Here is a 26,072-nt window from a genome sequence, read left to right on the forward strand (position 1 = left end):
ATTTATTTATTTATTTATTTATTTATTTATTTATTTATTTATTTATTCTGAGCCAGATTCTTGCTCTGTCGCCCAGGCTAGAGTGCAGTGGCATGATCTCAGCTCACGGCAACCTCCGCCTCTCAGGTTCAAGCAATTCTTCTGCTTCAGCCTCCCTTGTAACTAGAATTACAGGTGCACACCACCACACCCAGCTAATTTTTGTATTTTTAGTAGAGATGGGGTTTTGCTGTGTTGGCCAGGCTGGTCTGGAACTCCGCTGCCTGGGCCTCCCAAAGTGCTGGGCTTACAGGCCTGCCCATCCAATAAGCAACATATTTTAAATGATATTACTGCATCTCTAAGTGGGATTTGTTCCAGCAATACCATTTTGGTTTACTATTGTAAATATAATTATTGTGATTTCCCACATTAACAGAACAAAGGAGAAAAAAAACACATTTTTATCTCAAAAGTTGGAGAAAATGTATTTGAAAATTTCAACACCAATTTGTGAGAAAAGCTCTCAGCAAACTATGAATAGAATGAAATTTCTTTTTGTCTGATTAAAGGCACTCATGGAAACTCTACAACCAACTTGTTATTTAATGATTAATATTTAATATTTTTTCCACAAATCAAGAAGAAGGCAAAAATTTCTACTCATACCACTTCTGTTCACATCATATTGGAAATTCTAGCCAAAGCAATAGAGCAAGAAACAACATTTTTAGGCACACAGATTGAAAAGGAAGAAGTGAAAATGCCTGAATTTATAGATAAAATTATTTATTGTATTGAAGTGAATAGTTACATTTGCTGGGTATGAGGTCAATATAAAAATATCCATTTATTTTTATTCTAGCAGAAAACAATTGGAAGACAAAATAAACTAACAAGAACTAGCTCTTACAATGACATCAAAAAGGTAAAGGACAAAACCTTTATCTTGAAAACTACAAACATTGCTGACAGAATGAAGAATCAAAAGGAGAGACCAACCCAATTCGAGATTGGGAAGATTCAATATTGAGAAGATGCCAGTTATTTTCATATTGATTTATACAACTGTATTCTCCTTACTTAAAACCACAGCAAGATTTCTTATACAATATTGAAAGCTGATTCTAAAATTTATATGAAAATGTGATATACCTAGAGTAATGAGAATGGTATTAAAAAGAAGACCAACTTGAAAACTTACACTTTCTCATTTCAAGATGTACAAAATGCTAGGTATTAAGACTGTATGACATTGTCATAAAGATATTAAAGAAAATTAATGGATCAGAATAGAGTCTGGACATATACTCTTATACACATGGTCAATGGATTTTGTTAAAAATTTCCCATCAATTGAATTGAAAAAGTAACTTCTTTTGAACATCCGGTACTAGAAAAACAAGATAACCGTGTGTGTGGAGGGGCGCATCCAAACACTCTTGAACTATACATACCACTCTAGACTAATTTGAAATTAATCATGGATGTAATTCTACAAGCCAAAACTATAGTTTTTGAAAGGATATATAGGAAAGCATCTTCATGAGTTAAGCAAAGACTTCTTAGGATACACAAATCCTCTGTATAAAATAAAACATTATGATAAAGTGAATTCCATTAAATTAAGAACTTTTTATCACAAATCATTATAAAGAAAATGAAAAGATCAACCATAGAATAGAAGATATTTTCAACATATATAACTATCAAAGATCTCACAACTGTAATATATAAAGTATTCTTCAATTAAATAAGAGAAGTCAGACAACCAAAGATAAAAAAGAAAATTGAGTACTTGAACAAACACTTCACCAAAAAACATGTGCAAATTGGCAATAAGCTTATGAAAAGTTGCTCAATATCATTAGTCATCAAAGAATGCAAATTTGAAACATAATGAGATACCACTTCACACCCACTCAAATGGCTAAAATTAAAAAGACTGACAACTCTGAATATTGGCAAGGATATAAAGCAGCAACATCTTTCATACATTGCTGGTGGGAATGCAGAATGTTAGTCAGTTGGGAAAAACTCTGGCATTTTCTTATAGAGTTCAGCAGGCATTTTCAACATGATTTTGGAACTCCTCATCATACTACCTCTCCAAGAGAAATAAAAATTCTGTTTACATAGAGACTTTACAGGTATGATTCATAGCAGCTTTATTATATTATTTTAAAAGTGGAGAAAAACCCCACAGATTTCCAACAGGAAAATTGATCAATAATTGTATATTCATATAACGAAATAATACACAACAATAATGTCAGTTAATACTGATATGTACAACTGCAAGGATACATCTTGAAAAAATCTTGTTGAGTATAGAAGCTGATAATAAAGAATAGAATAGTATTAATATTTTTTACGGACTTTAAGAACAAGCAGAATTAATCTTCAGTGTTAAAAATCGTAAGAGGAATTTCTTGTTGGCAGTGGAGTTGGCTAGAGTGGGACATTAGGGAACTTTCTAAAGCGATAGAAGTATTTTATGTTAATTGGTATTCGATTACATGGGTATACACAGTGGTGTCATGGAGTCAGCTCTTACCAAGTTCTGCCGAGCCAGTTATGTGCATCTCTTTCCAACCTTCCTTTCAATACCATCACAGCAGTAGCTTGAAGTAGCCTACTGGAGTGGTGGTATCTTCAGCATGGAAATCAACAAATGCTACCTAGCATGGTTTTATTTTTCAGTAGTCTGGTTTACTAGCATATCACTGGACTGTAGAAAGTGGTAAACTATTTATTGAACTGTTCACTTAAGGTCTGTGATATTTTCAATTATCTCCCAAATTCTTTCCACCATAGATCTACAAATGCTATGTCCCCTTTCCCATTCTTACCTAGTTTATTGTGGGGCAAACATTAAGTTTGTATTCAAACCAGGATTGTGCTTTATTCAAGAAAACCAAGTGGGATGCTATATTTTTAAAGTTATTCATTTGTTCTCAGTATATACAGCTGCATGTGTACTGGATTTTCTGACTCTTTCCGGTTGATAAAGGCCTTGTCTAAAGTCTTTTTTATTATTCGGTTATGTTTATTCTTTTGTTTCAAGTATTTGAAAGAAATGGATGTTCCATCTCTAAGTTAATAAGAAAAAACACCTTCTTTGCAACATGTCACATCATTGTTTGTGTGTGTGTATGTGTGTGTGTGCCCATATGCAGGAATGTGTGTGCCTTATTTTTAATTGTACAAAGCAGGATGATTAGGAACCATTTAACCAAAGTAGTGTTCCTATTTATATTACTACAATTTAAGCACTTGACAATTGCATATACCTTTATTTATTGATTTTTTAAAAAATGATTCGTATTTTTCAAAGAAGAATTAATGCCTTTTTAAAATAGTGCCTGTAATTGTAATTGAGCCTGGAAAAAGCTCATACAATTTTATTGCTTTGCTAAAATTATGCTTGGAATTAGTTGGAACAAATCTGCAAGTGAATTGTCTTTTACTGTTCACTTTAAGTTCAAAACCAGACTATCAAAATCAGGAAACCTACTGTCCTCACATGAAAAGCTTTCAGAAAATAAGTATATATTAAAATGGACCAAGATGTGTTTTCATCCTTAATCAAAATAAAAGCATTAGAAAAAATATGATGAATGATAATGATGTTATTTAATGGGTTTCATCTTTTCTATTTCAAGTGGACAGGCTTGATTTACTTCTTTGAGGCAGATGACACATATAAATTGTATGGTGAACTATAGAGATCATTTTCTTTTGTTGCATCTCAGAAGTGCCTTATTTACATGGCATGTTTCAGCTTAGTATCTGTAAGGCAATTAGATCATTGGAATGCTTTCTCCGTTGGTTGACACATTCACTTTTTGTGGCTTTGTAGTGGAAAAACCATTATGGCCCTTTTGTTACCCAAAGGCATGTTTCCTTGGCAAAGATTTCTCCTAGTATTTCAGTAACTATGGATTCTGTACATTTCCTGGTGTTTAAGAGCATGTAATTGTAAGTTTATCAGACCTAAGCTAGAATCTATGCTCAGCCAATTGCGGGCTGTATGACATTAGACAAGTCAGTTAACTTCTCTGAGCCTCCATTATGAGGATAGAATCACAGTGAGGTTTAAATGAGATAATATGGTCCTGGCACATAATATGTGATCAGTAGTACTTTATAATTTATTATTGCTTTAATTAAATCCACCAAGTTATTAGGACAAATATCCTGGCTTATGTATTTTTACCTCTGTGCCCAAAACAAGGCCTGAAACATTTTAAATGCTCAATAAATATCATATATCGATGTACTATAGACTATAGGTCATTTGCATTTTGAAATAACTTTTATATTACAGGGGATTTGAAACATATTAAGGGATAGAGAGAACCCCCTTGTATCTATCACTCAGCTTCACCAGCTGTGGACTCACAGTCAATTTTGTTTTATGCATACTCCTTTAAACTTGCCCCTTCCCTCTTTCTTGAAGCAAATTGAATTCATTTTTAATCTTTTCTCCAGTAGGGCTCCCCTGCCCTTCTCCAGCTGCTAAACTCAGGAGATACAAAGGCTTTTCAAAAGGAGCATACACAAAATAAAATTGTGAAGTGATATCTGCTGCCATGATCACAGAAAGCATTTCCAAAGCTTAAGGGAAAATATGGATTTTCTTCTGCTGTTTTTATCCCTTTGGGCAGATAACTGAGGCTCGATCAGAAAACAAAGGACAGATGGCTACAGTTTAGAGTTTTTCTGAAAATGACATACATAACAATGGTCAGGATTTTTGGGGGGATTAAAGGGAACTATCTGCTTTCTTTGCACTTGCAGATAGAGAATATGAAATTTGGCCAACAATATAAGGGTTAAATTAACTTGTGGACATTTAGAGTGGATGAAGTAGCTATTCACCATACAACTGTGAGCAACACTAAAATATTCTAGTTAGTATCAGTCATCTAATATAAAAGCGATAAAAATGTTTCAAATTATGCCTCATTATTACTCACCAAGTTCCTTCTTTCTCATGAAATGCATGTTTCTGTTGTTTATTGAACTCCATTTATTTTAGTGCTAGTGAATAAATTCATTAGTTTTATATAAGAGTTGTGAGAAATAGCAGAATTTGCAGTTGCAATATAATCCTAATCACAGGCAATATTCTGACTGCTCCATATTTCCTAGTATTTACTCCTTAAAGAGAGAGGACGGTGGTAATGGCAGTAGCAACTATTAAATATTTTGGGGAGGTTTGACATTATTTCTTGATGTAATAGCATATTTCCTTAAAGGTTATTTGAACTCACCTTGTGTTATACAAGGAAAGGGCAGAATAATTTTTGTTGTGGCAGGATTCATTGATTTGGGGTGGCAGGCTTGACTACATGTGCATTTGAGATTATTACAAAGAGAAACTGTGCAAGCATATCCTGGTTGTATTGGCAGGCTGTCTAAGATGCCGACAGCAGTCTCACGCCAGCACAGAAAACAAAATTGCTTTATACCTTTGGTAAGATATTGAAGTCCCTACCTAGTCTTCATTCTTTTAAATATTTATATTTATATTATTATTCATTCCATCATTCAATCGTATCTTCGATAAACAGTGGTTGCAAATTTACTTGGTACCTTGTCTTGTACTAGGCAATGGGAATCAAGCACAGTGCCACCCTTAAGCAGCACTGAGTCTGGACGAGGAGGCAGATATCTATACAACAAACTATAATAGTTTGACAAGTAGAGGACCAAACTGACCCCACCTTCAGCTAACTTGGAAATAAGTATGGTGTCCAGTTAGTACCATAACATTTAATATCCATGTACATTGATTTTTGAGAAAACATTGCTTTATATAATTAAAAAACAAAATGAGACACTGTCAATTACTTCTTGACATTTTACAAAACATTTCAAATATATTTTATCATCGGGGCCTCTCAGTGAGCCTATAAAATAAGTCGCAGTGTATTTATACCCATTTTCTCCTACTTTTTACTACAAAACTCCTTCAGTTATCTGTATTTACCAACTTCCACTTCTCCAATTTTTTATCGGCTTCTTTTCAATTAGGATTTTACCAACACCACCCTGGAAAATCTGCTCTGATCAAGACACCAAAGGCCTCTTTGTCACAAAATCCAGTGGCAATTCTCAATCTTCATCTCTTTTTTTCTCCTTGTTGCACTTTATGTGGCTCTCAGGACCCATTCAAATAATCCACTTCTTACCTCACTGGCTGTTCCTGTCATTTCCTTTGCTGAATCCTCTTCTCCCCAACCTCTTAATATGGAAGTGTCCGGGGTTCATTCTCAGGTTTCTTTCCATCTTTATCTACACTCAATGGCTAGCTACATGATCTAATCAATTATATTACTTTAAATGCCACCTATATACTGCTGAAAACTCCCCGTTACATATTTTCAGTACAGACCTCTCCCCTGAAATCACAATTCATATGCATAACTGTCTAGTTGATACGCACCTTTAAATTTCTAGTAGAAATTTAACATGTATAAGGCAGAAATTCCAATTTCCACCCTGCTACCTCAGGCATGCAAAGCCATCAGTGTCCTTACCTACACAAGTGTCAATTCTATCCTTCTGCTTGCTATAATCAAAAATGGGAGTTGTATTTGACTCCTTATGTTCATATCCAATTCGTATTTAATCCATTGGCATATCACATCAGCTCTTTATTCAACATTTATTCATTTAACATATATTGATTAAGTACTTACTAAGTGCTGGGCACTGTTATACGTACTGGGAATAAAGCGGTACTGAAAATGACAAATATCCATATCGTCTTGGAGCTCCCATTTCTAGTGGGATGCTTATATCTGAGTAGCTCTACCTTTAAGATATATTCAGAACACGGCTACTCCTCATAATTTCCACCACTACCACCCTAGTCTGAGTCACCATCACCTCTTTCCCAGATTACTGAAAAGGTTCTCGAACTCATCACCCTGCTTCTGCCCATGACCTTCTACAGTTTATTCTGGACAAAGCAGTTAGAATAATCCTTTAGAAACACAAATCAAACAACTTCCCTCTTTCCTCAGAAGCAAGAATGTTCTTTCTCTAGACATCCACATGGCTGTCCCCATTTCTTCCCTTGGTTTCTGCTCATATATCACCTTATTGGTGATGCCTACCTTGATGACACTATAAAAATTGCACATGAATGTGTATTTACACGCATCCACACACATACACCAGTTATTCATTATCCCTTTATGATCATTTAGTTTAGCTTCTGAGAATATATCACATAGCTGTGTGTTTAATTTTTCATGTCCTTCTCCTCTCCCTTAAATGTAAGCTTCATGAAAGGTGGGGTTTTCTCTTTTGTTTAATTGAATGTGTGCCTTCAAGGAGCAACCTATCTGGTGCGAAAACTGGTAATATATTGTGTAACTCAAGAAAGGATGGAATTATGGAAGAAGTAATTCTTCATTTTGGTTAGGAAGTTCAGAGAAAATGTCACTTACTGGGTGGCATTACAGCTTAGCTTTGAAAGATACTAGTTATTGTAATAGTTAAAGAATGATAATAAAAACAGTCCAGAAAAAAAGAAACAATTATATATACAACTATATATGAAAGAGTACAAGAATTCATTAACATATTGTGCATTCAGAGGTGGTGAACTGGGGAGTCATAAATACGTGTGAAAGAATTTAGAAAAAAAAATGTTGATAGTTTAGATAATGTGAGATTGGGGAGGGTTCTGTGTTATCCCAGGAATTTACAAATTATTTTATAGGCAAATGGGAAGCCATTATTGGACTTTGGAAGGGGATAGGCATAATTCCGTTTGTATAATAGGAAGATTAATCGAGCAATAAGTTGAAGACTGGATTGAAGAGGTAAGACGTACATTATGAGACAACCTGCATTGCTTTGCTTACTAGCGATGTGGCCGCTGCTTTTCAGAATCTTTCCTAACTGGTGCTATTTGTAAGTTTCTTATCTCAGCAGTGGGGGGTGATGTCTCAGTATTGTGATTGCCTCTTTCTGGCCAGACATGGCCCATTCTCCTGTTATGCAATATTAGGCAGACAAGAGGGAGAGGAGAGAAAGATATATTTGGTTTGGGATAAAGTATACATAATGGAATTATTAAAAATATATATGTTAGTATCAATTAAAAATCCAAGACAGAAGAATGTTGAGTAGTTTATAATCTCTCGATTTTTGTAATTTTATATAACAAATAAAAGAAAGTTTATGAAGAATTATTAAGGGTATAAAACATCAATTCATTCATCAATTCACAAAACAAATATGTATTTAGATGCTACTTAATATATCAGGCACTATTCAAAGTTTTGGAGAGAGGTCAGCATAAGAAACATCCCATTCTCAAGGAACTCACCTACTAGGGGTAGAAAGCTTATTCTGTGATGATCATTTAGAAGAAAAACAGAATGTAAACATACAAATGTATATTTTAAGATAGGAAGAGGTACTAGTATAGATATAGGTTAAGAGTAGAAAAGATATAGAGAAAATATACCAAAATGTTAAAGAAAATTTTCTTTATAATAGAAGTACAAATACATTTCTATTTTGTTATGTAAGCCTTACTTAATTTTTAACAAATGCCACTTTTATCATCAGTGCATTCATGTAATGGCTGTGTTAAAGATTACCACAAAATTAGTTATTTAAAAACATTCATTTATGATATCACACTTTCTGTGGGTCAAAAGTATAGGTCTGGCTTAGCTAGCTCTCCTGCTCAGGGTCTCACAGCTTGCAATCAAGGTGTCAGGTTGGCTGCACCTGAAGACTCAAATGTGGAAGGATCTGCTTGCTTAGAAGCAAGTGACAGATCCTGTCCACATGCAAAAGTTAGACAAATTATGGTATGATGTCTGCCACAATCAGAAATGTCAAGAACTTAATAAAATTGGATGGTGAATACAAAATAAGTTGCATTAGTTGACTTTTTCTAATTTTTTCATATGGAATCAATAACTCTGAAATTCAAAGACTTAGAGAACAAGGGATTATTTCTCCCTCTCTTTGCCCTTTGGTTACAAGTCAAGTTAACTGATGATTTCCCATGTCTCTTCATTCCTGGATCCAGGCTACGAGAAGCAGACAGCATCTGGGATAGGCCATTCTCTAGCCAAAGGGCAAAGCAAGAGAGTTGGTAGAAACTCAAGATGCTGTTAAAGCAGCTGCTTCGAAGTGGCACATATTTCGTCGGACAAAAAGAGTCTTATGACTGCGTTTGATGGCAGTGGGACAGGATAATGCACTCCTGACACAGTGGTAACTGCAAGTCATGTGGCAAAGGGTAAGGCTATATACTTGCAATAGTAGAAAGCGCTTTCAATATGATCTTCCACCATTTAATGAGGTTTATCCTTGATTGAGTAAAATTGGTATTGAAACTTGCCAATAAAGTTTTATGCAAAAAAGTATTCCAACATACCAGATAAATTGTTTGATCCAAAAAGCTGATAAAATGTTGAGTTCTTATTTGAATAACCAAGAAATCTTCTGTTCTCCTTATTTATGAGTAAAACTTGATGTCCTCCATGACACTTCATTGTGTTTTAATGTTATTTGGGTGATAAATATGGGAATATTAATTTATAGCAATAGTTGCAACAATATTCTATTAATTTAACCTCTAGGAAAGACATAATATACCACTTGTTGATTTTCAAAACAAGAAAATAAATAAAAAGAATCATGTGCCTGACCCACTGGGTGCCAATTGAATAAGCAGTAGAAAGTTTATGTCAAGAGGTGTAATCAAAATAGACTTGGGAAAACACTTTACTGATGTCCCATTGATTTTTAGCTAAATCCAACAAGTTTTTGCTGAGCTTTCCTCATGCCAGGCATGTGCTTAGTCTATGATATGAAAAAATGAGAAAGTTAAACATTTTGCCCTTAATGAGTTGTCTTGTAGTTGTAAGAAGTGAATTGGAGAGGTAGTTGCCCTAAGAATTTGGACTTCCTTAATAGCAGCTTGTTATTGAAAAGCTTTAGGCAGGACAGTGACACAACAGACACTTGTTTTAGACCAAAGCTTATTAAATGTTAATGTGCATGCAAATCACCGGAGAGATTGTTAACTTGCTTATTTTGATTCAGTGGAACGAAGATGGAGCCTACAATTCTGTGTTTTTAACAAGCTTCGAGGTCATATTGATATTGCTAAGACCATATTTTGAGAAACAAGGTTTTAGTTAGGCCATTGTCTCCAGCTTGCGAGGAAGATGGCTTAAAAGGAAAGGAGAATAAAGGCATCTATATGCTCAAGTTCGCTGTCCTTCATCTTATAAGTGGTCTTTATAACTTGTGATCATTATCTCTCCATTTATAGAAAACGTGTAGATATTGCTATCAACCGATCCTTAAGGAGGTCAATTTAGAGTGATTTAGGTCCTGGCTAAGTACTAAAGTAGAGTATCGGAAATCTGCAAACACCATGACTCTCCAAGTGTTCTGCCCTACAGTTGGGTAAGCAAATAGAGGTTCAAAACTGCAAACAAACAAAAACAAAAATGTTGAAGTAGAAGCAAGATCAATCAATTGCAACCTAAAAGCAAAAGAGCTTTAGTATTGAAGTTGAAACAGCTGTTGGGGAGTAAAGCAAAGAGAAATTCACAAAGAGGTGGGTGAATAAGAAAGATGGGCCCACAGAATCTAAATACATTCTAATCTCAGAAAAAAAAAAAACTCATCACAATTCATGCATTTTTTTTTAGTCCAAAAGAATATTCATTAATATCTACAAGGATTATTTTTGTCTTTGCAAATAATAGTACTCTGAGAAAAAGACTGCCTTCCTGAAATCCTTTGACTTCTGGAATTGCTCACTTAACAGGCATTTCAAAGTCTAATAGATAGAACACTGGAGATCATATAGTTTCTACTCTGTTTTATAGATTAGGAAACTGAGGCACATTAGAGGAGCTGGGACTGTGTCATCTGATCTTAGTTCAGTGTCCAGAGCCCATGGCCCAAAACTAATAGAAAAAGAAAAAAAAAATACAGAAAATGCCTCACTCTTCCTTTGAGTCTAAAATGACAGGGATGCTTAGTTTAACTTGTCTGTAGAAGTTAACAGTATTTCTAGAAATACATTAAATATCACATGGGATATTTTATTTATTTAAATTTATATTTGTCAGCACTGAAAATGAAAAAAAGTAAGCTGTGACAAGCTAATGTGAAAGTTATCATTTTAAAATATTCAGTTTGACATATTTCCATAAAAGCATGCTGTTCATAACTGCAGATTTATTGCTCATGTCTCAATGTTGTGTATCACTGAAATCTGCAGTTTAAAACTCAGCAATAGGAAGGAAGCTGGTCATCATTAGGTGATGATAATGTACATCAAATTTGAAATATTTTTCAGGGACAGGAGGAAAGGGTAGAGATGAGTGGGTACTAATTCCAGAACGGCACGTGCCTGTGTTTCTAATGATGTATTGCTTGCTTGCCAAAGGCATTAGACAAAGTAGCTCTCCTTAGAACTAAATTGAAAACTATGTATACATATTTGCAATACTAATATTCAAAGCCCATAACTCTTAAACTGTGTGCAAAAGAAAGCGTTTAGTGAATTTCTACCCATGATCATGTGAATATGCATACATGTTTATTCTTCTTTTTCTTTTCTTAAATAGAATGTAATATATCAGGCTTGCTAAATAATCATTGTCTAAGAAAAATTACTCTTTTCCATGCACTAATAATTATGGCTCAGATTTTCAGTGGCCAAAATTATTTATAAAGCGAGGTTGTAACTTGAGGTAATTTTCTAGTTAATTCAGATCAGTAAAAATAAAGTTTGAAAGTGTAAAAAAAAATAAAAATTATTGTGATTGCTTCTATACACTGATTAAATTCATCAAACTTTTGCTTAACTTATTATATCATTGTTTTAAGCAGTGACTGTTATGCAATCATGGTCAATAACATGCTGCTTCGAAGGCAGGTCAGACTGTCCAGTGCTCATCTCTGTATATCCTCTGCTAATGTGCCAAGAACTATTTGCAGGATCTGTGAGCAAGCTCTGCTGGCAACAGTTTAGGTTAATGGTTCTCAATGGGGCAGTATAGTGTCTCTAAGGGGATACCTTGGCATATGTAGGAATTGTTTTTGTTTTTCAATGGTGTTGGAGGTAGTACTAGTCTTACTAGACAGGAGCCACAAGAAAGTATTGACTTAAAATATCCTACTAGAAATTAATAATTTCCTTTTGTTAAAGACTATTTTTTAGATGAGTTTAGGTTCACAGCAAAATGGAGAGGAAAGTATAGCGATTTCCCATATAGTCCCGGCTCCCAAACATGCAAAGCCTCCTCCATTATCAGCGTCTCCACAAAAGTGGTACATTTGTTACCATTGATGAACCTACATTGACATATATACATCATTATCACTCAAACTCCATCGTTTACATTATGGTTCACTCCTAGTGTTGTACATTCTCTGGGTTTGGACAAATGCATAATGACATGTATCCATCATTATAGTATCAGACTAGTTTTACTGCCCTAAAAATCTTCTGTTCCTTACCTATTCATTCCTAGCTCGCTTCTCACCCCTGTCAATCACTGACCATTTTATTGTCTCATAATTTTGCCTTTTCCAGAGTCTCATAAATTTGGAATCATACAATATGTGTCCTTTTTCAGATTTGCTTTTTTCACTTAGTAATATGCATTTACATTTTCTCTGTAGTTTTTCATGTCTTAATAGTTTATTTCTTTTAGTGTTGAATAATATTCCATTGTCTGGATGTACATTATTTATCCATTCATTTGCTTACTGAAGTACATCTTGGTTGCTTCCAAGTTTCAGTAATTATAAATAAAACTTCTAAAAACATTCATGTACATGTTTTTGTGTAGAAATTACTTTTCAACTTTTTTTGGGTAAATACTATGCAGGAACATGATTGCTGGGTTGTATGATAAGAGTATGTTTAATATTATAAGAAACCATCAAAGTGTCTCCAAAAGTGGCTGCACCATTTTGCATTTCCATGAGTAACGAATGAGAGCTCCTGTTCATCCACAGCCTTATCAGCATTTGTTGTTATCAGTGGTTTGGATTTTGGCCAAAATACTAGGTTGGTTATGGTAATCTCGTTTTAATTTGTATTTCCCTATAGACATATCATGTTGATCATCTTTTCATATGTTTTTTACCCATCTGTATATCTTATTCAGTGAAGTGAAATGTTTGTTAAGGTGTTTGGTCCATCTTTTAATTGGGTTGTTAGTTTCCTCATTGAGGGTTAAGAGTCCTTGTATATTTTGGATAACAGTCCTTTATCAAATATGTCTTTTGAAAATATTTTCTCCTAATCTGTGGCTTGTCTTCTCGTTATCTTGACAATTTCTTTATTGGAGAAGAAATTCTTAATTTTAATGAAGTCCAGCTTATCAATTATTTCTTTCATGGATTGTGGTCTTGGAATCCAAAATGTCATTGCCATACCCAAGGTCATCTAGATTCTCTCCAATTTTACCTTCCAGACATTTTATAGTTTTGCATTTTACATTTAGGACTGTGAACCATTTTGAGTTATTTTTGTGGATAATTTCTCCGTAATTATCTGAATCTAGAAGCTACATCCAGTTTACAAAAGAATACTAAGAATTTTTGCATGAATTTAATATAAGCTGAAATTTTCAGGAATGCAACTTCTGTGTAAATTAAGAAAGGCTAATGCTTGATAAAGAGTTTTGTGCACTCAGAAAATTATGTTCCTGACAATAGTACTGCTCATGGTATTGTATTCTCCAGTGCAACACAACTGTGTCAACTGGCGTTTTAAGCTACTGCTTTCTCAGGAATTCCAAATGTAGGCTGAAGCTCAAACATACATCATGTTCATTATTTTTCTACCATAGCTATGTCAGAGCATGTACATATGAACATATATGGCATGCGTTTCAAACTAATTATCTTTATTCTGTTTTACAGTTATGGCATTATATTAATATTTCCCAATCATTTGTTCATTAGACAAGCATGTGTTGAGTAGCCACTACATGCCATGGACTGTGCTACACAGTTGGGGTATACAATTAAACAAAACAGGCCAGAAGGCTTGCCCACATTCTAGTAGCGTTGACTTACCACAAAAAACAAATGTAAAGGATGAGTAAAATATACAGTATGTTGAAAAGTAATAAGTGCTTTTGAAAAAAAAACAAAAAAGAAAAGAAGCAAGCAGGATAAGAGCAACATGGAATGCCAAATATGGGAAGAGGGCAAATATTGCACTTTAAAATAAAGGGGTCTTGAAAGGCTTAATTGAGAAGGTGACATTCATGAAAGGCTTGAAGGAGGTTGAGACATGAGGATAGTTGAGAATAAACATGTCCTCAGGATATGCCCTTGTATTAGTCTGTTCTCACACTGCTAATAAAGACATATCCAAGACCGAGTAATTTATAAAGGAAAGAGGTTTAATTGACTCACATTTCCACAGGGCTGGGGGGACCTCACAGTCATGGTGGAAGGCAAGGAGTAAGAAAGCCACTTGATACATGGAAGCAGGTAAGAGAGAATGAGAGGCAGGCAAAAGGTGTTTTCCCTTATGAAACCATCTGATCTCGTGAGACTTATTCACTACTATGAGAACAGTATGGGGGAAACCACCTCCATGATTCAATTATTTCCCACCAGGTGCCTTCCACAATACATGGGAATTATGGGAGCTGCAATTCAAGATAAGATTAGGGTGAGGACACAGCCAAACCGTATCATCCCTTACCTGGCTCCTCCCAAATCTCATGTCCTCACATTTCAAAACCAATCATGCCTTTCCAACAATCCCCCAAAGTCTTAATTCATTTCAGCATTAACTCAGAAGTCCACATTCCAAAGTCTCGTCTGAGATAAGGCAAGTCCCTTCCGCCTATGAGCCTGTAAAATCAAAAGCAAGTTAGTTACTTCCTATATAAAAGGGGAGTACAGGCATTGGATAAATGCAGCCATTCCAAATGGGAGAAATTGGCCAAAACAAAGAGGCTACAGGCAACATGCATGTCCAAAATCCAGCAGGGTAGTCAAATCTTAAAGCTCCAAAATGATCTCCATTGACTCCATGTCTCACATTCAGGTCATGTTGATGCAAGAGGTGGGTTCCCATGGTCTTGAGCAGTTCTGCCCCTGTGGTTTTGCAGGGTACAGCCTCCCTCCTGGCTGCTTTCACAGACTGGTATTGTGTCTGCAGCTTTTCAGGTGGATAGTGGAGGCTGTCAGTGGATCTACCATTCTGGGTTCTGCAGGAGGGTGACCCTCTTCTCACAGATCTACTAGGCAGTGCCCCAGTGGGGGACTCTGTGGGGGAGTTTCAACCCCATAGTTCCCTTCCATACTGCCCTAGCAAAGGTTCTCCATGAGGGCGCCACCCCTGCATCAAACTTCCCCCTGGATATCCAGGTGTTTCCATACATCCTCTGAAATCTAGGTGGAGGTTCCCAAATCTCAATTATTGACTTCTGTGCACCTACACGCTCAATACCATGTGGAAGCTTCTAAGGCCTGGGACTTGCACCCTCTGAAGCCACAACCCAAGCTGTACCTTGGACTCTTTTAGCCATGGCTAGAGTGGCTGGGACACAGGGCACCAAGTCCCTAGGCTGCACACAGAATTGGGGCCCTGGGCCCCATGAGCTCAGAAAATCATTTTCTCCTCCGAGTCCTCCAGCCCTGTTACGGTAGGGGCAGCTGCGAAGTTCTGTGACATGTCCTGGAGGCGTTTTCCTAATTGTCTTGGCAATTAACATTTGTCTCCTCGTTACTTATGCAAATTTCTGCAGCTGGCTTGAATTTCTCCCCAGAAAATGGGTTTTCTTTTCTATTGCAACATCAGGCTTCAAATTTTCCAAACTTTCATGCTCTCTTTCCTCTCGAATGCTTTGCTGCTTAGAGAATTCTTCCACCCGACACTCTAAATCATCTATCTCAAGTTCAAAGTTCCACAAATCTCTAGGTCAGGGGCAAAATGCTTCCAGTCTCTTTGATAAAGCATAACAAGAGTGACCTTTGCTCCAGTTCCCAACAAGCTCCTCATCTCCACTTGAGACCACTTAAGCCAGGACTTCATGGTCCATATCACTATCAGCATTTTGGTGAAAGCCATTCAACAAGTCTCTAGGAAGTTCCAAACTTTCCCACATTTTCCTATCTTCTTCTGAGTCCTCCACATTGTTCCAACCTCTGCCTGTTCCCCAGTTCCAAAGTTGCTTCCACATGTTTGAGTATCTTCACAGCAGCACCCCACTCTACTGGTACCAATTTACTATATTAGTCTGTTCTCACACTGCTAATAAAGACATACCTGAGACTGGGTAATTTATAAAGGAAAGAGGTTTAATTGACATGCAGTTCCACATGGCTGTGGAGGAAGGCAAGGAGGAGCAAAGCCAGTGTTAATGGCAATAGGCAAAGAGAGAATGAGAGCCAAGGAAAAGGGGTTTCCCCGTATGAAACCATCAGATCTCATGAGCCTTATCTATCACAAGAACAGTATGGTGGAAACTACCCCTATGATTCAATTATCTCTGACCACATCCCTCCCTCAACACATGGGAATTATGGGAGCTACAAGTGAAGATGAGATTTTGGTTGGGACACAGCCAAACCGTATCAGCCCTCTTTCTTCTGTACTTTCCCTTTCACTAACATTTTCTCTTGGTTCTCTCTCCTTCCCTCATCCTTAATGGTTTTCTCACACTTTCTTTTCTGTTGGTTTTCTCTGTTTCTTCTAGGCTGCACACTGGCTATTATAGGCCATCTTAGGTATTGCTTAGGTCCTTTAAGATTAAAGAGGTCGCTGGCCCACTATTTAAAATAGATTTACACCAATTAAAGCTGTTAATAATTTTGAGAGCACCGGTCTTTCTTGTGTGGTCACATGAACTCTGAGGGTGTGATCAATTTTGCCTCAAAACTGAAGTAATCCACCTTCAGTCTCTTCACCCTGTTACTCCCTCAGTGTCTGCTTAGATCTCTCCTCATAGAATGTCCTCAAAAGGCTTTTGATGAGTTTATTTTAGCTTCACCTATAGAGCTGAAAAATAAAGCACCACTATTAGAGTTAAGTGGATGGTGTAATTCCAATACTTCTCTCTCTCTCTCAAACACACACACACACACACACGCACACACACACACGCACATGCACACACACATATGTGTGCGCAACAACAGCAAGAATAACAATAGACTTGTGGCTGTGTAGAAGTCAGCCAATTACTCCCAAATTTTATTTTGTTTTAAAAAAAACCATGTTCATAATTCTGTCTCCTGGGATACAAAAAGTAAGATGAGAGAGAGATCTTGCAGGAAGTTTATATTTCAGATGTATGAAAGAGTCCCAAAGTAATAAGTAGACACACATAACTAAGATTAGTATTTTAAATATTGGAGGAATTTTGGAGACTGGCTGTATACACAAAATTTAGAGTTTATGTTGGGTTTCCAGCAGTAAATATTGTCTTACACATAAGAGGCAGTATCCCAAAGTGATTCTGTTATTGTTTGCTTTAATGTGTAAGTGTACAACAAAAAATAACACCCTTCATTTCTTTTCCAAAACACTTGTTTTTGTTAAGTCAATAATGTACTCAACATGCTTAATGGTTTGCAATAAACATGAAGCTTCCTATCCAATAATCTTCCCCTGTCAATTTATGGGCGGTGTTTTTAAAATTATTATTATACTTTAAGTTCTGGGGCACATGTGCAGAATGTGCATGTTTGTTGCATAGGTATACACGTGCCACGGTGGCACCCATCAACCCATCAGCTACATTAGGTATTTCTCCTAATGTTATCCCTCCCCTATCCCCCCACTCCTCATAGGCCCAGTGTGTGGTGTTCCCCTCACTGTGTCCATATGTTCTAAGTGTTCAACTCCCACTTATGAGTGAGAACATGTGGTGTTTGGTTTTCTGACCTTGTGATACTTTGCTGAGAATGATGGTTTCCAGCTTCATCCATGGCCCTGCAAAGGGCATGAACTCATGCTTTTTTATGGCTGCATAGTATTCCATGCTTTATATGTGCTACATTTTCTTAATCCAGTCTATCATTGATGGACATTTGGGTTGGTTCCACGTCTTTGCTACTGTGAACAGTGCTGCACTAAACATACATGTGCATGTGTCTTTATCATAGAATGCTTTATAATCCTTTGGGTATATGCCCAGTAATGGGATTGCTGGGTCAAATAGTATTTCTAGTTCTAGATCCTTGAGGAATCACTACACAGTCTTCCACAATGTTTGAACTAATTTACACTCCCACCAACAGTGTAAAAGCATTCCTATTTTTCCACAACCTCTCCACCATCTGTTGTTTCCTGACTTTCTAATGATCACCATTCTAACTCACATGAGATGGTATCTCATTGTGGTTTTGATTTGCATTTCTCTAATGACCAGTGATGATGAGCATTTTTTCATATGTCTGTTGGCTGCATAAATGTCTCCTTTTGAGAAGTGTCTGTTCCTATCCTTTGCCCATTTTTTGATGGGGTCGTTTGCTTTTTTCTTGTAAATTTGTTTAAATTCTTTGTAGATTCTTAATATTAGCCCTTTGTCAGATGGATAGATTGCAAAAACTTTCTCCCATTCTATAGGTTGCCTGTTTAGTCTGATGATAGTTTCTTTTGCTGTGCAGAAGCTCTTTAGTTTAATTAGATCAATGGGAGGTGTTTTGTAGAAACAGGAACGGTTGCCTCTTATCCATGCCACTTTTGTGTGTGGCTGACAAGCAAATATCAAGACCACTGCATATATCAAGGCCATTGTCCTTGGCCAAGGACAAAGTATTTGTTCTTGATGAGGTCACAAACTGGGTGACCTTAAATAATTTCCTTAAATTCTGTGAGTCTCAGTTTTCTTATCTCTAAAGTAGGACTAATAATTTTCCCAGAGCATAAATCAGGAGTTTTGGGGAGAAGTAAGGGAGATTATATTTAGAGGTACTTTGAAGCTAGAAGTTGCTAAATAAATATTAGGCATGATTATGAAGGACTACTGTTTATTTAATGCAAGAATAGAAATAATACTGTTTGCATTGGTTACATTTATTGTGTTGAAAACATCTTTGCCAGGACTTCATGGCGAGTTGTCAACACACATATACATAACACCAAAGTTAATGCAATCTTTCATATTTTCTCCTGCAATTGTGTTTCATGGAATATTATCTTTTCTAGCAAGTATTTCTTCCTCAGTCGTCACGACTGAAGTGCCTGAACTATAATACAGGAATAATTACGGATGTTTTTACTGACATGCTTTGCACAAGCTTATCAGAATATATACTTATTTAACAGGAAGTAAATATAACAAATCTTACTATTCAGAAAGAACTTGAAATACCTGCCCCATGACCCTAATATTTCAGGTATTGGCAGGCAATACCCAGTCAATATTCTATTTAATAATCTAGCTCAGTCAGTGCCTTGAGTCATTTACCCAAGTTCCTCAGCTGTCAAATTTACTCATCATCCTTCCAGGATTTACAAGAAAGTATATGTCTCTGAGGGTCTTTCTTCACCTTTGTGCCGTGCAGTCTGGCACATTATGATATAAGCTGTTCACATCTCATAACCTGCTGTGCAAGAGAAAAAGAGAATCACTGCTTCCCTTATGTTCTCTGCATATTACTGTCTTCCTCTTCACTTTTATGACTTTTCTTTTGATCATATGGTAGTTGCTTCTGGCCTTCCTTGAGGGTGTGTGTTCCCAAGAAACATTCCAACCCACCATGGTCTCTATTTACTCTAATCTCAACTTGTATAAAAATGCATCATGGTTTTGCTCGATTGTGATCTCGTATTCTGTTGGTATATGTAATTCTACTTGTGGTTACATGCTTATACAAGCTGTAAGGTTGGATCTTAGTCCATATAGATTCCTATCAGTTATCAAGGCCATCTTTAGAGCATGAAGCTATCTCCTGTCCACCATAGAACAGATATTTGCCTATGGGTCCTGTTAAAATTAACCTTCCTCTGCCATTCAAATGAAGGCAACACAGTTATCCTTTAATTGGACCAGATGTTGTGAAGTGGCAATAAAGGTTCTAACGAAACAGAGTGATTTAGGTGACAAAAGAGATTTGAGGCCCTCCACTGTGAACTCAATTAAAAGATGCTATGTTTCTGTTTGAGAAGAGTTTGTCAGCTGCACAAAAAAAACGATTGCAATGCTATGACAAATCAAAAGACGCTTTTGGACAGAATTATATGTGTCCTGCATGCAGGCATATACCTATCTGTGTTATACTGTGGAAAATCTCAAATTGTAAGTCACAAAAATGAAGCGATGGACTTAAAAGCTTTATCTGCACTCTGGACTGCTCAAAACAGAGAGAATCTTCCCAGTTCTCTGGCAAGATTTGATTACTCACCTCAGTCAACATGTCACATGATGAATGCTGTGCATTTTCAAAAGCAAGTAGTTGAGTTTGAAATAAGGGCACTTAAGCCAGGCACTTTGGTCTGAGTCTCACCAAAGTAGATGTTGCTGGCTTAGGCTTGGTGAAAGGTTGACAACTGTATTAGTCCATTCTCACACTGCTATGAAGAAATACCTGAGACTGGGTAATTTACAAAGGAAAGAGGTTTAATTTACTCGCAGTTCCACAGAGCTGGGGAGGCCCCAGGAAACTTACAATCAGGGTGAAAGGGAAGCAAACACTTCCTTCTTTACATGGTGGTAGCTAGGAGAAGAAGAATGAGAACTGAGCAAAGGGGAAAGCCCCTTATAAAACCATCAGATCTCATGATAAATTACTCACTGTCACGAGAATAGCATGGGGGAACTGCCCCCACTATTCAATTACCCCCTACTGGGTCCCTGTCTCCACAAGTGGGGATTATGGGAACTACAATTCAATATGAGAATTGAGTAGGGACACAGACAAACCATATGATTCCGCCCCGGCCTCTCCCACATCTCATGTCCTAACATTTCAAAACACAATCATGCCTTTCCAACAATTTCCCAAAGTCTCAACTCATTCTAGCATTAACCCAGAAGTACAAGTCCAAGGTCTTATCTGAGAGAAGGCAAGGCCCTTCCACCTATAAGCCTGCAAAATCAAAAGCAAGTTAGTTACTTCCTACATACAATGGGGGTACAGGCATTGGGTAAATACACCAGCTCCAAATGGAAGAATTTGGCCAAAACAAAGGGGCCACAGGCCCCATGCAAGTCCCTCCTAGGAGTGATGGGAGGGGCTGCTGTGAAGGTCTCTGACAAGTCCTTGAGATATTTTCCCCACTTTTGGTGATTAACATTTGGCTCTTTGTTACTTATGCAAATTTCTGAAGCTGGCTTGAATTTTTCCCTAGAAAATGAGGTTTTCTTTTCTATTGCATTGTCAGGCTGCAAATTTTCCAAATTTTTGGGCTCTGCTTTCTCTTGAATGCTTTGCCACTTAGAAATTTTTGCCAAATACCCTAAATCATCTCTCTCAAGTTCAAAGGTCCACAGATCTCTGGGGCAGAGGCAAAATGTCACTAGTTCCCAATAAGTTCCCCATCTCCATCTGAGACCACCTCAACCTGGACTTTATTTTCCATATCACTATTATCATTTTGGTAAAAGCCATTCAATAAGTCTCTAGGAAGTTCCAAACTTTCCCACATTTTCCTGTCTTCTTCTGGGTGCTCCAAATTATTTCAATCTCTGCCTGTTAATCTAGTTCCAAAGTCACTTCCACATTTCCGGGTAACTTTTCGTTAGCACCGCACTCTTTGCAGTACCAATTTACTGTATTAATCCGTTCTCATGCTGCTATGAAGAAATACCCAAGACGGGGTAATTTATGGAGGAAAGAGGTTTGATTTACTCACAGTTCTGCAGGGCTAGGGAGGCCTCAGGAAATTTGCAATCATGGTGGAAGGGGAAGTAAACTCATCCTTCTTCACATGGCAGCAGCAAGGAGAAGAAGAATGAGAACCTAGCAGAGGGAGAAGCCCCTTATAAAACCATCAGACTTCATGAGAACGTATTCTCACAAGAATAGCATGGAGGAACTCACCCGCATGATTCAATTACCTCCCACCAGGTCCCCTGCTACACAATGTGGAGATGATGAGAACTATAATTGAAGATGAGATTTGGGTGGGAACACAGCCACACCATATCATTCTTTTTTAACTTTTTGCTTGAAAAATGTAGGCATTGAGGAGGCTGAAAATACCCTGTCATCAGTTCCCCTTGATAATTGCCATTATTTCAAATGGTGGCTGATTTAGGCAATTTAAGATTTAGTTTCTGCCATGTTTACCTAGATCTAGGGTTCCTGAGGCCTCCACGCCTATCGTATTTGAGTGTTGTCTTTATTTTGCTAATGCAGCCAAGAAGACATTACACTTGTACTTATCATATAGATATTTTAAAAGCAAGTTAGTAATGCAGTCATTATATATGAGAAAATGTAGCTGAATTTTCTATGTATTTGATACAGTTTGAACAGTCATTAGCAACATGCAACGAAGTTACTCTGTCATAATATGCACTTCTACTAATAATATGGCAGGCATGCCATTTCCTTAGCCTATTAAAATATTTTTTGATTCCCGTGTAGATACCAGAACATCATCTCCTTATGATTCATAATATAAGCACTCACAATGTAAGCAACTAACAACACACAAATGGATTTTGTTTGGAAAATTCATCTGCATTCATCACAGCTAACATTTGCACAGCATTTTGGAAAGCTGTGGTACACATGCTGCATTCTTGTACTCTTAAAATTCTTCTCTGAGGGATGGATAGTGGATATTGTATTATCAGAGTCATTGGGTTGGCTAAGCGGTATGCAACGGTCTGCATTAGTTCCACTCTGTTCTGCTTCCATGAATTAGGTATAGCAGAATCAGTTATAAGTTGTGGTTGAAAACCTCACATTATAAATATTTAAAATATTACAATTTCAACAAATTACGTATGTATTGACGTAAAAACCAATTAGTTAAAGCTGTATACCACTTTAGCTACAGTATTATTGACCCTTTCATGGCATTGATTAGTGAAACATGTAATCACATCCCTAAAATAACCACTGAATATAGTTTGAATCAAAATGCTGACCACTGGCAATATGGGAAATACCCTGCTGTGAGTTGAGATCTCAGCGTAAAAATTCCACCTGCCATCCTGAATAATTTCGTCAGCTCCATTTAGTTTATTTCAGTAACTATTTTCTCTGCTATTCAAGATTTTAGTGGTTAGGTGGGGCTAGGAAAGTAGAAGTTGCAACTTAAACATTTTCCACATATAGGTTATTCTCTGCCCTGCATATTTTTCAATTTTACTTACATCTGTCTTCAATAATCCATTTTTTTTTTTGAGACAGAATCTCACTCTGTTGCCAGGCTGGAGTGCAGTGGCGCAGTCTCGGCTGTCTGCAACCTCCACCTCCCGGGTTCAAGCGATTCTCCTGCCTCAGCCTCACGAGTAGCTAGGACTATAGGTGTGTGCCGCCATGTCTGGCTAATTTTTGTAGTTTTAGTAAACACGGGGTTTCACCATGTTGGCCAGGGTGGTGTCAAACTCCTGACCTCGTGATCCTACTGCCTCAGCCTCCCAAAGCACTGGGATTATAGGCGTGAGCCACCATGCCTGGTCCAATTATCAATTTTTTAAAGAATGGATATTACTATTTTAAAATCACACAAAACCCAAGTATTAAAACCTACCTTTAAGAATGTTGGTGGTTTTATTTCTTGGGATTTTATTTTATATTACATGTGTTTACAAAGTTTGTAATTCTTTTTTATTCTGGCTTTGTATTGTATTTGAACATTTCTCATGAAAATTACATCTATTCATGACTACATATTAAATACAACCCGTTAGAAAATACAAAAGTATTCCAGTAATGAAAACAAAAATAAAAAATACATAAAATTTAATTTAAGATAAAGTATGCCATCTTTCATTTAAACAGCATAGAACTTTACAAAGCCTAAATAAATGGACTGGATTACTGTTAGTCAGAGGGCCAGTAAGAAATCAAAGAAAGAGTCAGCTGGGACTTCAAACATATTTTAATCAGAGGACTACTGAGAGTTGTGCACAGCGTTAAGGGAAGCAATATGAATGTTGGGATACATAGAGACTAACAGAATGTTGAGATACATAGAGACTAACAAGTGTGGCGCCATTACCACATCAAGATCTGAAAAGCAAAGGGACAGGAGCAGCTTTATGAGAGCCTGGTTAGAGAGATGGAGTTGAGGAAGAAGAGATGTGGTCAGGAAGCAGGGGAAACTTAGCCACTTCCAGAAACATGGCACTGAAGCAAGAGGAGCCGTGAGAAAAAATCTTTTACCATCCGGCATGTTTTTTCAGCTCTTTCCCTTGGCTGAACCTAACCAGAAGTCAGATGGAAAGGAAGCCTGAACTATAGAGTCCCCTGACAGAAAGCAGTGTAGAAATGGGTAGAACATAAGCGGTGGGGGTAGCACAAACACGGACTAACCAAGACAGGTGTAAAGATCAATTATTCTAAAGATGTCAACTCTCTACCAATTTAATTTAGAAATTTAACACACTGTCAATCAAAGTACCAACTGGAAAAATGTTTTCAGAGGGAAGAAAAGAACTTGATGAAATTTCTTCTGAAGTTTATTGCTAAAGACTGAAATCATTCAAGAAACTATTGAGGGCAAATAAAACTTTTCCTACTAGATAATAAAATACATTATAGAGCAGGCTTGTTAAACAGACTAGAACATCTGTCTGCATTTCTTCTTTTAATTAATAATAATGAATATTTATTATTTGTCAGGCACAGAGATAAGTGCTGAGTATGAATTTGTGAATTCAATGAACAGGGACCCTGGACTTTTGGTATATTCAGGCTTAGAAACCAGGAAAAGATTAACACAGGAAAAAAAAGGGGAGCAAGCATTTCATAAAGAATAGCTATATATGACGGATAAACATATGGGGAAAAAGACAATCAAACAAATGCAAAATAAAGAAACATGTACCTTTGAAACTGACAGAGATTGCAAGAGAATGGTGAATCCCAGAAATGCAGGGTCCAGGAAAACATGTTGTCTCATAAAGTTTTCCATGCTGGCTCCAGAACAGTTCTGTGTTGTGCAATATAAACTTTATTTTAAAATGAGCTTCCCTTTTGTTCCAGCAAATATTCCTCTAATAATGTGTTTGTATCAGTCAGGAAAAAATTCAAGTAAGCAGAGCCAGGAAATTAGTTATAAAAGTACCAGAATAGCTGAAAAGACGAACAGGACAGTGAGACAATGGGCCACAGGGCAGAGATGTTGTTGGCACAGCCTAGACCATTGACGGGAACCGGGGTCACAAAGATAGAGGTTATGCAGAAGCTGGAAACAACACAGGAGCAGCGTTAACTGCCAGAGACCCTCTGAAATGGACAGAGAGAGGGAAAAATGTTCTGCCTACTCTCCTTTTTCTACTCTCCACATTCCTCTAGTATCTCCCACTAACTATAACGACCTGGAAGCCCGTTGACAAGGGAGCTGGAAAATGCAGTTTTCAGGGATTAGACTTCTCTCCATTCCCCCGATTCCCCTTCCCTGTGCCACGTGTCATGCAGAGCTGAGCAGGGGAAGGGTGAGAAACATACAGGAGGGCAAACAGATAAGTGGACTTGCAGTACCCTTATGGAAGGAATTGAAGAGCTTTGCTAAAATGTAGATAATATAAGTTTTTCAACTGTCTTCTTAATGATGAGGAAAATATAAAAACGATGCCATAAAGTAACATTTTAGTTTATTTTAAATGGCTATAAAACTATATACAGAATCTGTGATGCTATGGAATAATATTTAGTTATTTATTTTTAAAAACTCTATATGTGTGTATGTGTATATGTGTAATATATATGTATACACACATATACATATGTGTGTTTGGGTGCGTGTATGATAATAATTATAATAATAAGGAACAGTAGAGGACGTGAAGAGGAGATTGGGAATGGAAAGCCACCAGATCACTAACAAAGACTGTTGCTAGGTGTTATTTTAGATTATTTCCCTTTCTTTTTCTTTTTAATTTTCTTTTTTATTTTAATTTTCAATTCCGGGGTAC

Source organism: Hylobates moloch, unplaced genomic scaffold (genome assembly GCF_009828535.3).
Source record: "Hylobates moloch isolate HMO894 unplaced genomic scaffold, HMol_V3 SCAFFOLD_7, whole genome shotgun sequence".
Lineage (NCBI taxonomy): Eukaryota > Metazoa > Chordata > Mammalia > Primates > Hylobatidae > Hylobates > Hylobates moloch.